The 13,947-nt window shown below is 44.0% G+C and overlaps 1 protein-coding gene across 1 annotated transcript in view; it reads left to right on the top strand.

Moving 5' to 3' along the window:
• The first annotated feature begins 5,301 nt into the window (after window positions 1-5,301).
• TLCD4 (TLC domain containing 4) overlaps window positions 5,302-13,947 on the top strand; it is a 39,388-nt gene continuing 30,742 nt past the window's right edge. Inside the window, exon 1 of the mRNA XM_075287340.1 lies at window positions 5,302-5,668. The gene's annotated coding sequence lies outside the window, so the exon portion shown is untranslated. The remainder of the gene's footprint in view (window positions 5,669-13,947) is intronic.

The following is a 13,947-nucleotide window of genomic DNA, read 5'->3' as shown; positions in this document are numbered from 1 at the left end:
GTAAACCATGGAAGGAATAAGGTCACATTGCAGGCAAAGAAAGCAGAGTTTCTAGAGCAATATATTTAGGAAAATTCTTCAATTTACATAAGCTACCAGTATAGATAGGATCTTTGAGATGGGACAACCCCTTTAAAGACCTCAGTATAGGTTTTAGGCTAGGGGCGCATTCACAGGATCTGAAACTGACCCATAAAATACAGATAACACGTCATTTTTAGCACATAGTGAATGCCCAGGACAGACATCCATGCGTGGCTGCAGTCAACATCTTCACTTGAGAAGTGCAATGAGTGTTTCCATCAGTACTGATAGAGGCGCTCATTTTACGTAGCGTTGCCTTAGGAGCAAGTGGTGAGCAGCATTCACCTGTCACCATTCTGGTCGCTACTCTTCCTCAGAAAGGACGCATGGAGCAGAGTAATGAAAGCAGTGGATGGTGCCTGTGGCCTTGTATGGGCAACCACCCAGGACAGGAGGGACCTGTATGCAGTGTAGCATGTAATATAGATATCACTGGGTATGGAAGCCATTATGTTACACGCGGGGCCATTACGTCATAAGTCATTTATAAGAGATCACTACTTCGGGGGTACTTGATTGGGAAGAGGTTGAGAAACACTGCTATAGATCAATTCCTGGTTTTCTTGAAACTTAGTAGCATAATCTGGGAATAAAGCCAAGCCAGAATAAATCTTCCAAAAGGAACAGGTAGCTTTAGTTTGCTACTTTTTAAATGCCAGACAAAATTTTTTACAACAATGGGGAATGGCGAACTGGGGGCCATCATAAATGGTGTCTGAAATTTATTTCAGTCCAGGTGCACTGCCCAGGTTTCACCTCATTCATGAGAAGGCGGAGGCTGCCACAGAATCCATTCCAAAAAACGGCTAGCCGTGACTGGATGCCGGGGTAGTGCACTACCATCCAGTCGCGGCATTCTGCTCCGGATTAGGCCCAAATGAATGGGCCTAGTCAGGAGGGAGTGTCGCGCTACAGACGCTGCGGCGGATTCTGCTGCGGAATCTGCAGCAAGAAAGGGCAGCTCACTTCTAACACTGGTGCAAGAGATATGAAGACCGGCAGAAATATTATTTAAAGAGGACCTTTCATCAGATTGGGCACAGGCAGTTCCATATACTGCTGGAAAGCCGTGTCCTCCACAGCAGCGCCTATCGCGCTGTACAGTGTGAGTGGGGAGGAACGCCACCTCCCCTCCTGATAATACTCGTCTATGGACGAGCACTGTGAGCAGAGGGAGGGGGCATTCCTCCCCGCTCACACTGTATAGCGCGATAGGCGCTGCTGGGAACGACTGTCAGGAACGCCCTTCTGACTGTAAAGAGCTACGGTACCGGGACCGATAGCGCTTTACCCGGGGCACAGATCGGGAAAGCCGATAGTGTGCTGAATTCAGCGCACTGTCAGCTTTCCAGCAGTGTATAGAACTGCCTGTGCCCAATCTGATGAAAGGTCCTCTATAAGGGGTTGTGCAGACACACGTTTCTGCCCAAGCAAATATCTGCACACTAAGTGGTAAGAGTTGCTTCAGAAACAGTCCGACATCCAGAGGTTATTGTGCACAGGTCTGATTATTAGAATAGGACCCATGTACAATACTAGCTGGCTGTTGGATAGTTTCCTCGGCCATTCTACTTCCAAGTGGGCAGTTGTGTCTCGCAACATCCAATGTTAGGAGACATCCATACCACTGGATGACATCCATGTTCCACCCATCCCTCCACACCCCAATTCACTGAGGTCAGTGAACAAAGGTCACAAAATGGACAGAAATAGGACCTGTCCTCAGTTTTGCCCTGGTTACATTTGCTTTTGTATATACTGGGGACGCACAAGACGTGGCCACTGCTTATTTCCTGTTGCAGTAAACCAGGAGTGGATTTTCCATCTTGGCTAAATCTGGTGGTTTTTGCAGTGGAATTCATAGGGTAGTCACAGCAGGATGGTGAACCTCCACTGCATTATGGCCAATATGGCAACTTTTGCCATTACTCCCAGATTGCCCAGTTGCAATTCCTTCACTAATGTTAATGAATGGAGTCACATTGCAACCCATGGAGGGCTGTGACCACGATTTCTAGTTGCAAAAAAGTGAAACAGTTAGTGAAACAGTTGTATGGAGACCTGCTGATCTTTGGTTGTTTGCTGGTGGAAAAAAACCCCACAAAAAGGCAATGCAATTTACACCAAAAACAGGGGAAGTAGCTTAATGAATGGGACTATGTTTTGATGCTGAACTACATCTGGACGTTGCATTCCAATATTGTTTAGCTTTGGGATGTAATATGTTGCAACAGGAAGAAGCTGAAGCAGATGAGGCCCACGTGCAGGAGCGGGGTTGGTTATCAGCTGTTACATGTTGGAATAATCCAGTAGATAGCCTAATGGGGGCCAGTAGAGGGGGCAGTTACTGTGTAGGGGACAGTATATGGAATGGGGGCCAGTAAAGGGGTCAGTATTTGGAATGTGGCCAGTAAAAGGGGCAGCACACTGAATGGGGGATAGTACAGTGGGCAGTATACTGTGTAGTGCCCAGTAAAGGGGTCAAAATACTGTGTGGGGCCCAGAAAAAGGGGCAGTATACTGTGTGGGGGCCAGTAAAGGGGTGTGTGGGGGAGCCCCGTTCTTTCCTAGTTATGCCCCTGGCTGCAGGTTATTTGAGCAATATGAAGAAGCGTTTTGGTTAAATCTCACCCATGTTGCTGATACTATATATCACAGAGGATTAGCTGCTGGGAAGTTCACGATAGCTAATCCAATGTGAGTACATCCGATGTGGACCAAGTCACACAGCTCTGGTGAATAAAGCTCCTTGTGTGACTTCAATGTATTCAAGGCAGTAACAGATGTGTGACCGGATCTGCATCTCTGGGCATCAAAAGTGACCCTGCAGCAGCATTCCCTGGCTACTAGTATAAGGCCAGAGCTATATGACAACACACAAGTCACGCATATTGCAACATGTGACATCATTGCGGCAACCCATGCACAGTAAATTTCAAACCTGTTATATTTTGGTTTGCAGGTGACTTTTATACCACAGACTGATGTAAATAGCAAATGCAACCTGTCTGCGACTTGAATGTGTTTTCACAGCTCTAAAAGAGTTGCCTGACTCTAAGTAGCAGCCAAGTCGCATTATTGTTTTAGTTGCGTACATTTTGTCTAAGAGTGCAGCCAATACCCCAACAGGAGCCATCAAAGAATGCACAATTATATTGTATAATTCTACGTTAATTTGTGGCTGCCACGCCATCAGCACGTATCCTAACCCTATAGTCACACAACAGTCATAACTGGACGTGTGATGAAGGGTTTTTTAACATCTGTCACACGGCTGCATTCATTTCAATGCATGTGAATGCGAGTTATTCAGTTAACCGATGGTCGAGGCCTGATGCGTGGGAACTTGAGAGTAAACAGCTTTAAGTATGGATGCCATGTCTGTTTTGCTACTGCCATTTGCATCAGTGGGGCATCATTTTCATAGATTCCTTAAAGGGATCCTATCATTCAGACGCCATTTTTTTTCTAAGTACCACGTCGGAATAGCCTTAAGAAAGGCTATTCTTCTCCTACCTTTCGTTGTCTTCTCCGCGCCGCCGTTCGCCTACAATCCCGCTTCTTGTCGGTATGTAAATTAGCTCTCTCACAGCACTGTGGGCGGGCTCCAGTGCTCAGACAGCAGTGGGTTCATCCCCAATGCTGCGAGAGAACTCTCTCCAGCGCCACCTCCTCTTCTTCAGCAACGTCAACTTCAGCCTCTTCTTCTAGCAGTGGCTTGTAACTTCTAAGGCCTCTGGCCTTGGGCAGAGCAGACTGAGCATGTCCATAGGCCACGAGAAAATGGCCACTTGCATAGTATTGTAAGCAGCCATTTTCTCGGGGCCTGTGGAGATGCGCAGTCTGCTCTGCCCGAGGCCTAGAAGTAAGAAGACACCGCCAGAAGAAGAGAATGAAGAGGCCATTCCTGATGAAGATGGGGCGGCACTGGAGAGAGTTCTCTCGCAGCATTGGAGCCACCCCCAGTGCTGTCTGAGTGCTGGGGCCCACCCCCAGTGCTGTGAGAGAGCTAATTTGCATACCGAGAGAAACCGGGATTGTAGGCGAACGGAGGTGCAGAGAAGACGACGAAAGGTAGGAGAAGAATAGCCTTTCTTAAGGCTATTCCAACGTGGTACTTAGAAAAAATGTCGTCTGAATGATAGGATCCCTTTAAGGAGTTGATGCTATTGACGGATACATGAAAACAAACAAAATAAGGATATGTCCCATTTTGTGATGGTCTTTTAAAACAGTCCATCAAACAAAAAAACACATGTGAATAGCCCTAGGGAAATCAATGGGGCAGGTTTATTAAGACTGGCATTTCATACGCCAGTCTTAATAAGCTGCCGGACAGGTATAATACACTCCTGATTTATCAAGATGCCCCAGGTCCAAACATTGCCCAGATTTCCCAGCCCAAACCAAGTCAGCAGACCGGACTCCCTGCATCTTAGGGATTTATGATGCTAGGAGTTGCTATCTACTCTCAGCTCTACTTTCCAGTCTTTATATTGCATGGTACAGTGAAGATGTGAGGCGGCAGGGCAGGGATTACCATGCAAGGAGTCATGACTGGGCTCAGGCTGGGAAATGCAAGATATTCCAACCTGGATTCCCCTGTGTGCATAGATAGATAGATAGATAGATAGATAGATAGATAGATAGATAGATAGATAGATAGATAGATAGGAGATAGATAGATAGATAGATAGGAGATAGATAGATAGATAGATAGATAGATAGATAGATAGGAGATAGATAGATAGATAGATAGATAGATAGATAGATAGATAGATAGATATTCCTTAGTGGTTTTGCTTTTGTGTATTTAGTATGTGGCTAGTGCATGTTCACAGGACTGACCACCAGGTGGCACTGTATTGTCAAATCAGAAAGATCCATTTAACCCTTTCTCTGGTGATTATTTACAGTAAACATTATGTATTTAGCAATATTGTATTTATCAAAAAAATAAAGGTTCTGACCTACTATATGCCCTGTGTGCTGTTTTGCTTCCCCTTGTGTACATCACATTGTATAAATATTAGAAACATTTGTCTATTTTGGTTGAAATCTCCTCCTTGTATTGTCATATTGTATCCTTCTTGTATACACACAGAGGGACGTATTGTCCCTGTTCCAAGGCACATGAGTATCTAGCAGTGATCTGCAGCTGCACATGGAGATTCATGAAAGGGAGGTGTTCAGTATATTCCTCCTATGAATGGGTTGGGCTGGCAACAAAGGTGGCAGCTAGAAAGGCTTGGTGCAGATCACCCTGGCACAGCAGATGGCACATGCCTACCATCAGCTACATTGCCATAGACTGTAAAGCCCTGTCTTCCTCCAGCAGCATCCCTTATTCAGCTCCCATCACCGCCTCCTCCTCCTCAGTGAGGCCCAGGGAGGGGGCAGAGATCTCACTCACTCATACATACAGCAGTGTCTAGGAACAGAGCTGCTGCCATAGCCTGGATGTGAAGCTTCTGTGCCAGGATCAGCAATGAATGCAGCAGCCAGCATGGTCTCCCTGCAGCCAGGACAGCAATGAGCTCGCTACCGCCTCACACTGACCTGCATGTAGGACCCCTACCCACAGGTAATGCACCGCTTGCTGGCTAGGCCTCTTTCTATAAGCACCATGGTATACAATTCTCATAATGTATGTGTTATGTATACTTGTGCATTAGTGTGTATTCACCAGCGGCAGACGGATTGCAGAAATTTTTGAGACTGTCCTATTTTTCTGAATGTTCTTTACAGCAATCCATGTGCTTTCTGCCAGCTTCTATGCCGATGAATGGAAGTGATTTTCAGTTGCAAAAAATTCAACGACAAATCTGCCTGGTGTGAATTCACCCTTATATCGCCTTGTTTTTCTCCCTTTGTTCCCAACACATTCCCACACTTGTCATCATGGAGAACTGTCTATGCCGTGGGGGAACAAGTATCGATACTCTGGTTCTTTTCTATTGGGGCATTGTTGTCATTGTCACTTAGGTTGTCACACTGTGCCCTGTGCACTTCACATCGCAGTCACAAAACGGGCCTAACACTGTGTGTGTATATATATATATATATATATATATATATATATATATATATATATATATTTCATTTATTTTTTGGAAAGAATGGCATATATTCCTACAAAATCTGCAGCCTGTATCTCTCCGCACCTGTCTATGAGGCTAAAGATACACAGTAAGTTTTGGCTGCCTGACATTAACATTGCAAATGTTGTGCTGCCGGTCGCAACTCATGATAGTAAATACGGTCACACAGGAATCACAGCAACTTGTGGGTCGCAACACAACCATATTCCCTATCATTGTGATGTGATTCGCTATCCCTGGCTGTGATGACATTGTGATCTTGTATCACGTGCCTGCAAGTCACTATGTAGCCCTAGCCTGATGGCAAATCATAGAAATGCTTAGGATATAGATGTGGGCGAATATGGCGTAACTCATGATCTAATTTCATCATATATACATAGGGACAAACATACTAATACTGTTAGGCTAAGGCCCTATGTGGTGTCAGGTCAACTGTAAGAAGTTTGCTACTGATATCCCATAGTGGAGCTGCCTGTACATAAAACAGCCAAAAAGTGATGGATTTTGCAGCAGATTTCATGGCGCATTTCTAGGCGCATGGCCTCATTGCAAAGGTTGAAAACCGTAGGTGATTGAAATACTCATCCATGATTTTGATGCAGCTGACCATTGCGTGTACGCAACGTAGACCTTAGCCTAAAGAGACACAATGGGGCATATTTTTCTGGCAAATTTATCAAGATTTACACCATAAATCTGGCATACATTTACCTTTACATTTCCCCTTTAGGTATACACCCCAGCAGAGGGTGCATGTCATTTAACCCTTAAGTACTATCATGGCGTCTGTCATAATGATATGTCTATGGTAGTGGCGTATGATTGACATCATGATAGTACTTAAGGGTTAAGAGGAACCCCATGCAGACTCCATGAATGGATTACCAAATGCAGATGTGAACCAAGCATAAGTCCCTATGTAGTGAGCCGCAACAAAAAAACAATGCAGGAAAGACCACGCCAGAAACGCATGGCAGTTTTTCTGCAGTGACTTTCACAGAAAGTCTGCAGAGTTTTACCCTGTGGACGTTCTTCACCTATTATACCTATACGGAAAATGCCAGCGTTTCCATAGGTATAACTGACATGCTGCGATTATCAAAAACACTTGCGTGGTGTCGCAACGTGGGGTCCCGGCCTTAAGGGTTTTTCCAGGCAAACGGGAACTAGAGTATGAGGAAATTTAAAAAAACGAGCCTCCCGTTCCATTCTGTGCCTGCTCTAGCTGTGCCAGAAGTGAATGGCTCACAGTTTGGGTTCCGCTCACAGTCACACATTGAGTACTTGTGATGCCACTGCTAATATGTCACTGGTACCCAACAAGCGCCTGCTTTGGACAATGATTGGCTACAGCGATCACTTGAGCTGCTTAATTTCCGGCCCAACCTGTGTGAAAAGCGATGGAAATGGGGGACCGGAGGTAGGTAGCACTTCTTTTTTTTTATCCAAGCCCAATATTTCAGTTCGCCTGCAAAATCTCTTTCAGGCTGGGGTGACACAATGACTTTGGCCATAGCAGATGGCCATCAGGTCTGCTTTTTTTTTTGCAGGCGTGATGTTGAGGTCGCAACATTTCATCAGTTGCAACATGGCTACTCTTCACTTTTTATTGGCGGTAGCGCTAACACTGCAATCTTTTCCCAGGAGTCATGGTTTGCCAAATTTTCTTTGTAACCTTGGAATGACTCTGCTTGTTATTTAGCAATTTTGCACCACATCACATAAAACTATACCTCACAGAGCTCCCTGACAGCTTTACTTTTAGGGGCGCCTTCACATGCTGCAGATTTTGTTGCAGAAATTTCTATGAGTTTAATACATCTGAATAGGGTTTTCTGAAATTTATCTTCTTGCTATTCATAGTTACATATAGTTATATAGCAGATGAGGCTGTATGAAGACATCAGTCCATCAAGTTCAACCTATAACCCTACAATCCCCTACAGTGTTGATCCAGGGGAAGGCAAACCCCCCATCTACATCCCGTACCCCAGAGTGAATGGAGCTCAGAGAAGTAACTGCTGCAAAATCTGCTGCATGTGATCTCCTGGAGTAGATTTCCATTCTGGGGTACGGGATCTCCTGCAGATTTATTTAGAGGTCAATGCCTTGAAAATTTTGAAGCATCTGCCTCCAGCCCTCTAATAACTCCTTTATATAGGAATTTGCTTACCTATGTACATGAGTCTGATGTAGGTGTGTGCAATTGGTGCAACTTTGGCACACAGCCTTTTATGGTGTCAAAGATGTGCCACATTGTCTCTCCTGCACCCTGCTTGCCACTTTTTGTGGAGGGGTGGAGAATAAGGTGGGCAAGAACACGCAACAAATTTACTATAACTCATGCCACAAAGCTAGTGGGAGTTATACCTGAAATCCCTGCCAGTCCTTGGCTGGCACAGTGTTCAATTCTGGTGCACAGGAGTGGCCCCGCTTATTAAGAGGCCTGAACCTTTCGTTTTGGTGTGTCGCTCCAGCAAGGGACTTTATTAAGTCAGTAAAGAACGCCAGTCTTAATAAATTCCCCCTATTGTCCAGTTTACATATTAGACAAGATTAGTAAATCCCCATTGCCTGGGATGACACAAACCCATATTAAGGGTATTCCCATCTTGCAATGGTAATAGCACATTGCTTGGATATGTTCTAACTTTATTTCGGTAGGGGTCTGGTACCCACCAGTTCTATAAGCCCCTTCAGTAGTTCTCCTGCACAGCAGCGCTCACAGCTACATATTTGTTAAACTTTATAATATGCATTATATTCACCTTAACCCCCTGACACTACAACTGCAGCATTATATAGTCTCTTGGGCAAGGTATATAGGATAACTCTGCAGAGACCTATACATAAGGTACATAGAGGTGTCTGTAGTAGGCCTATGGATCTCCTTAGTCAGGTAATGGTTGCAATTTGTAGGATAGATCAATGCTAAATCGGTGTGGGGCCAAAACCGGGACCCATGCCCATGAGTTGTTTGATGAGACAAATGCTGCAGCTGCTTTACTACTTACCAAGCGCAATGCCATGCATTATACTGTATAGTGGTTGTGATTTGTATGGAAGCTCAATCTCATTTGCTTTAATGGGACTGAGCTGCAAAGAGGGGGTTAAAGAGATTCCCACAAAAAATGTATCACATATTGAGAGCAAAAGTGATTACAGTTTGATCACTGGGCCCCCACTTATCAATAGACTGGGGGTCCTTGTACTGAAGGAGTCTGAATGGAGTGTCGGTGATACTCGCAACCTATAGTTTCGTTCGGTGATTATAGGACTGACACTGAATAGAGCAGCACTTCATTAAAACTCCTCCAGAATGGGGGAGGGCTTGACATCCCCATTCTAGTGGCTGGTGGGGGTCCCGGTGATCACTTAACCTGTAGATGAATGATAAATGTATTGGAGGCTTACCCCATAACATCTGACAGTAAGCGCTGTGTCGTGTCTGAGGCCATTGTTTGATTCCTTATCTACTTTACCCTGTCAGCTAGGTAGGAAAGTCTTTCAGGGTGCCCTTCAGTGTATTTGTAGACAGACGTATAGACTATGGAGGACGACATACCAGAAATGCCTCTCCTAAAGTTAACACTTTACTGCATATACACCTGTGTTTCTAGTACTACCTGCACTGATGGGGTATCTCCAGAATTGGGGTTCGAAAATCTGCAGATTATTATAGTATCGGTGATGTGGATAATATTGAAAAAAAATCTCACCCAAATTCTCCTGGAGAAATTGACCCGACCAAAATGACTTCCAGGTGCTCTGGCGGCCTCAAGACCACGGAACATCTATCTACAGTATATGGAATACAGCCACTTTCCCAGGGTTAGTATTTGGTTAGGCCTCATGCATATATGTAATTTTTCTTGCGGTCATGCGTCCGTGGTGTAGTCAAGGACCGCAAATTACGAATCATGTCCCAGTCTTGTTCGCATTTGCGGCAAAGACTATTGTCGGGATCGTACAAGCCTTTTTGTGGATCCGTGGTTGCAGATGACATAGTGACATGTTTTATATGGATCGGTTTTTGTGGACTACGGTCGGGTGTGTGTGTGACCTTAGGCCTCCTGCACTCATCCATAGCTTCTATTTGCAATTGTGGATCCGCAGTAAATCTACTAGGGTCGTGTGCAGGAGGCTTTAGTGTTTTGCATCAACATTTGTAAACCAAAATGAGAAGTGGCGTCTACGGAGAAAAGGTACAATGTAAATTTTTGTACTTTTATGTTTTGGACACTCCTGGTTTGGACAAATATTGACCACATGTAAGGCCTGGTTCACATCTTTGTTCAGTATTCCTCCATATGGGGACCGCTCAAATGGAATACAAACGCATTAAAAAGCGGTGAGCAATGAAAGCACACAGACCCTATAGACTATAATGGGGTCCGTGTGTTTTCCACATGGAGTCCGCACGAATCATGTGGAGAGGAAAGTAGTGCATTTCTCTCCACATAACTCTTGCGGAAAACACATGGACCCCATTATTGTCTATGGGGTGGTCCATGTGCTTTCATTGATCACCGCTTTTTAATGCATTCTCCAAACAGACTCCCCGAATGGAATACCGAACGCAGATGTGAGTCGGGCCTAAGTAGCCTAAATGTTGACTTTGTCATCATCGAGATTGTACTTTGCCAAAAAAGTATATGTGCACCATGCACAGAAGCAGTTTGCTGGTGGTAGACTCTCGGTTTACTTGTTGCTGCAGATTTTCAACGTATGCAATTCATAGGATGTATTCTACAGCAAAAATCTGGTGCAAAAAAAGCAGTACATGTGGATGTTTCTTCATAGCAATGCTTTGTAGAAGGGTTTCCCACTTAAATATTTTTAGATCATTTAGTTGTGGGGGCGTCTTAGAGTTGGAACCTCCTCTAAGTGAAAATGTAGGGGTCAGTTGCCCTCCATTGTAATGAATATGGGTTAGGTAGTTCCCTGGGTAAGGGTATGCACAGGTATCCAAATCTCCTTTAATCATAATGATACATGACTACATGTGCAAAGTTATCACTCAGTAGGGAATGGGGAACAGAAACTACTTGAGGGTCCTTACTGCTGGATATCCTCCAATTACGATTTTACGTCATCCTAGTGTTCCAGTGGAAAACCACCTTCTGATCAAATAACAGAACATATGTAGCACTAAATCTTGCTAATATGCAGTACTGTGCAAAAGTTTGAAGCGGCATGGGAAAAAAGTAAGAATGCTTTCAAAAATAGAAGCGCTAATAGTTTATTTTTGTCAATTAATTGCCTTCCATCAATTCTTCTTAGTACACTTGCAGACAGTTTTTGAAGGATCTCGGCAGGGAGATTGTTCCCGCCTTTTTGGAGAACTAAGCCCAGATCTTCTGTGGATATAGACTTGCTCCAATCCTTCAGGCTCTTCATGTAATCCCAGACAGACTGGAGGATGTAGAGATCAAGGCTCTGCGGGGGCCGTATCATCACTTCCAGGTCTCCTCCTCCAATGGATGGTCACACCAAAAATTGATTTGTTTTAGTTTTTTTTCTACATCTGCCTTATTGTACATTACATTGTACATTAGGTTCATACTTATTACCAGATTACTGATGTTGGAGACAATTTGGGGTATTATATTAGAATTTGTCCATACAAGATTTCAATGAATTAGATAGAATTCAGACATCAAAGGCTAGAGAGAGCCCTGGACTCATTTTTCCATAAGGGCTAGTTCACACAGGGCACGGATTGGAGGATTTTGGTCCTGATTGTGATGCAGAAGCCACGTCAGAATAGGACCAAAATGCATCTGCCGCGACAGTCGCGGCTTCCCGCTCTGGAGTAGGCCCAAATGAATAGGCCTAGACCGGAGGGTGCTGCCGCGAGGCGGACTCAGGGCTGAATCAGCAGCGGAATCCGCCTGAAGAAAGGGCAGCTAGCTTACTTTTTTCCGTGAATGGGAACATACCGCCCATGCAAAAAAGTACAAAACTACATAGACCTCTATTGTGAGGGGGCAGATTCTGATTTGGATTCAGGGCCAAAATCCGCCCCCTCTTGCTCCGTGTGAACGAACCTTAAGGCTATCAGTATGGTTGAGCAGAGAGTCAATAAACTATCCCTCACCACCTTAGTCCTCAAGGGCAGCTCCTGAACTTCTGAAACAAGTGTAAACACAAAATGTACTTGATATCTGAGCCCTAATCTATGTTTTTCTATTGTAATTATTCATTTGTAGACTCCCTTAATACTAATTGTTACTGCATTGTGGTGGACACCTGGCTGACCCCATTATAATCTATGGGATCTGACAGTTTTCGCAGGTATTTGCTGCTTTCGCAGTTGGGCTCTTCATCGTTCGGATCCTCCAGTGAACCCCAATGACTGAGAGCTCAGTGTAGATGTGAACCTAGCCTTAGATACTTGTATTTGTTAAAACAGTCAAAAATATTGAAACAGAAAATAAGTTTCAGTCGAAGCAGATGACTATTCCAGATTATTCCTTATGGGTCCATGGAACCTCACATATCCACTAGGGTTGGGGCGCCAGCCATAACATAGTGCCGGACTACATGGAAATCAGTGTTGAATAAAAAAAAAAAAAAAATCTGCATCCCAATAGGGTTTCCATAACCATTCATATGCCACAAAAATTTACTACATGTCCATTACAGTAATCTGAGTGTAAGACGAAAATTTTGACAATATGTGTCAGGTTTGCACACATAAGATAACGTTTTATCTTCCTGGAAGAATCTTTATGTGTTACACTTGATATAGGTTTTCACAAGAAAAACAAGTTTCACAGGCTTTACACTGTACAGTAGCATTGTTTGCATTTATAATCCATGGTCGGTCATAACTATGTCGCCTCTGCTCAATATATCCCAAGTCACGAGTGTTCTTTGTGTTTCTGTTGGAGATACAGTAGAGTCTTAGTGAACTATTACAATGTTATGGCTTACTTAGTGCAACTGTAATGTAACTTTGTCCTAGTGACTTATGGCTATATTAACTTTAAAGGGGTTGTCCAGGATAATATTTCATTTTTTATTTAGGCCAGAGGAGGTAAATTTTTTTAACATGACTATACTCACCTATCCGGTCCAGCAGCTCCATTGTAAACTGTATCCAGGGGGCAGAAGAAAACTTGTAGAACAGATTGATTCTTGCATTTCTATAAGCAGGATTGTAACACGGCCGGCAGTGACGGGTTAACCGGCTTACATGTCTGCAGTGGATACACAGCAATGTTTTCTGCAGATGTTGTCACATACATTCCTTGGTGACTTAGCGTTTCTCACACTATGACAGTGCAATGATACATGATCCGTCTGTTGACTATCTAGATTCCTATGACAAGCCTGACTCAATATGATATAACTTGTCCTGCACACCTTCCCCTTAGATGTAATTGGACGTCTTCAGTGATCGTCGCAGCTTTCTCAACATTACAGTAACTTGGAAACTTCTTGGTAAAGGTAAAAGTCAGAATTTATTACTTATATGAAGAAGATGAAATATCTACAGGGTCTTACTGGGCAGTCTGTTCTATGGCTGTATAAGCCTTCATACATGGTGGCCTATCAGTTTTTCTGCTGCTCATAGCCCCATTATGGCCACAGCATATTTTACATTTCTGTCTATGGCAAGTGGTGTGTACAATGAGGAGCAGTCTGCCTCCTGCCCTTATCCATTATAACTACTACTGGTTTCTTTATATGTAATTTTTCCAGGAGTAACTGTAAAATAGCAAGCAAATAGCTGAGAAAGCCCTAGTGACCA

Source organism: Leptodactylus fuscus, chromosome 9 (assembly GCF_031893055.1).
Source record: "Leptodactylus fuscus isolate aLepFus1 chromosome 9, aLepFus1.hap2, whole genome shotgun sequence".
In the NCBI taxonomy this organism is placed as follows: Eukaryota; Metazoa; Chordata; class Amphibia; order Anura; family Leptodactylidae; genus Leptodactylus; species Leptodactylus fuscus.
This window is presented reverse-complemented; position numbering and strand designations above follow the sequence as displayed.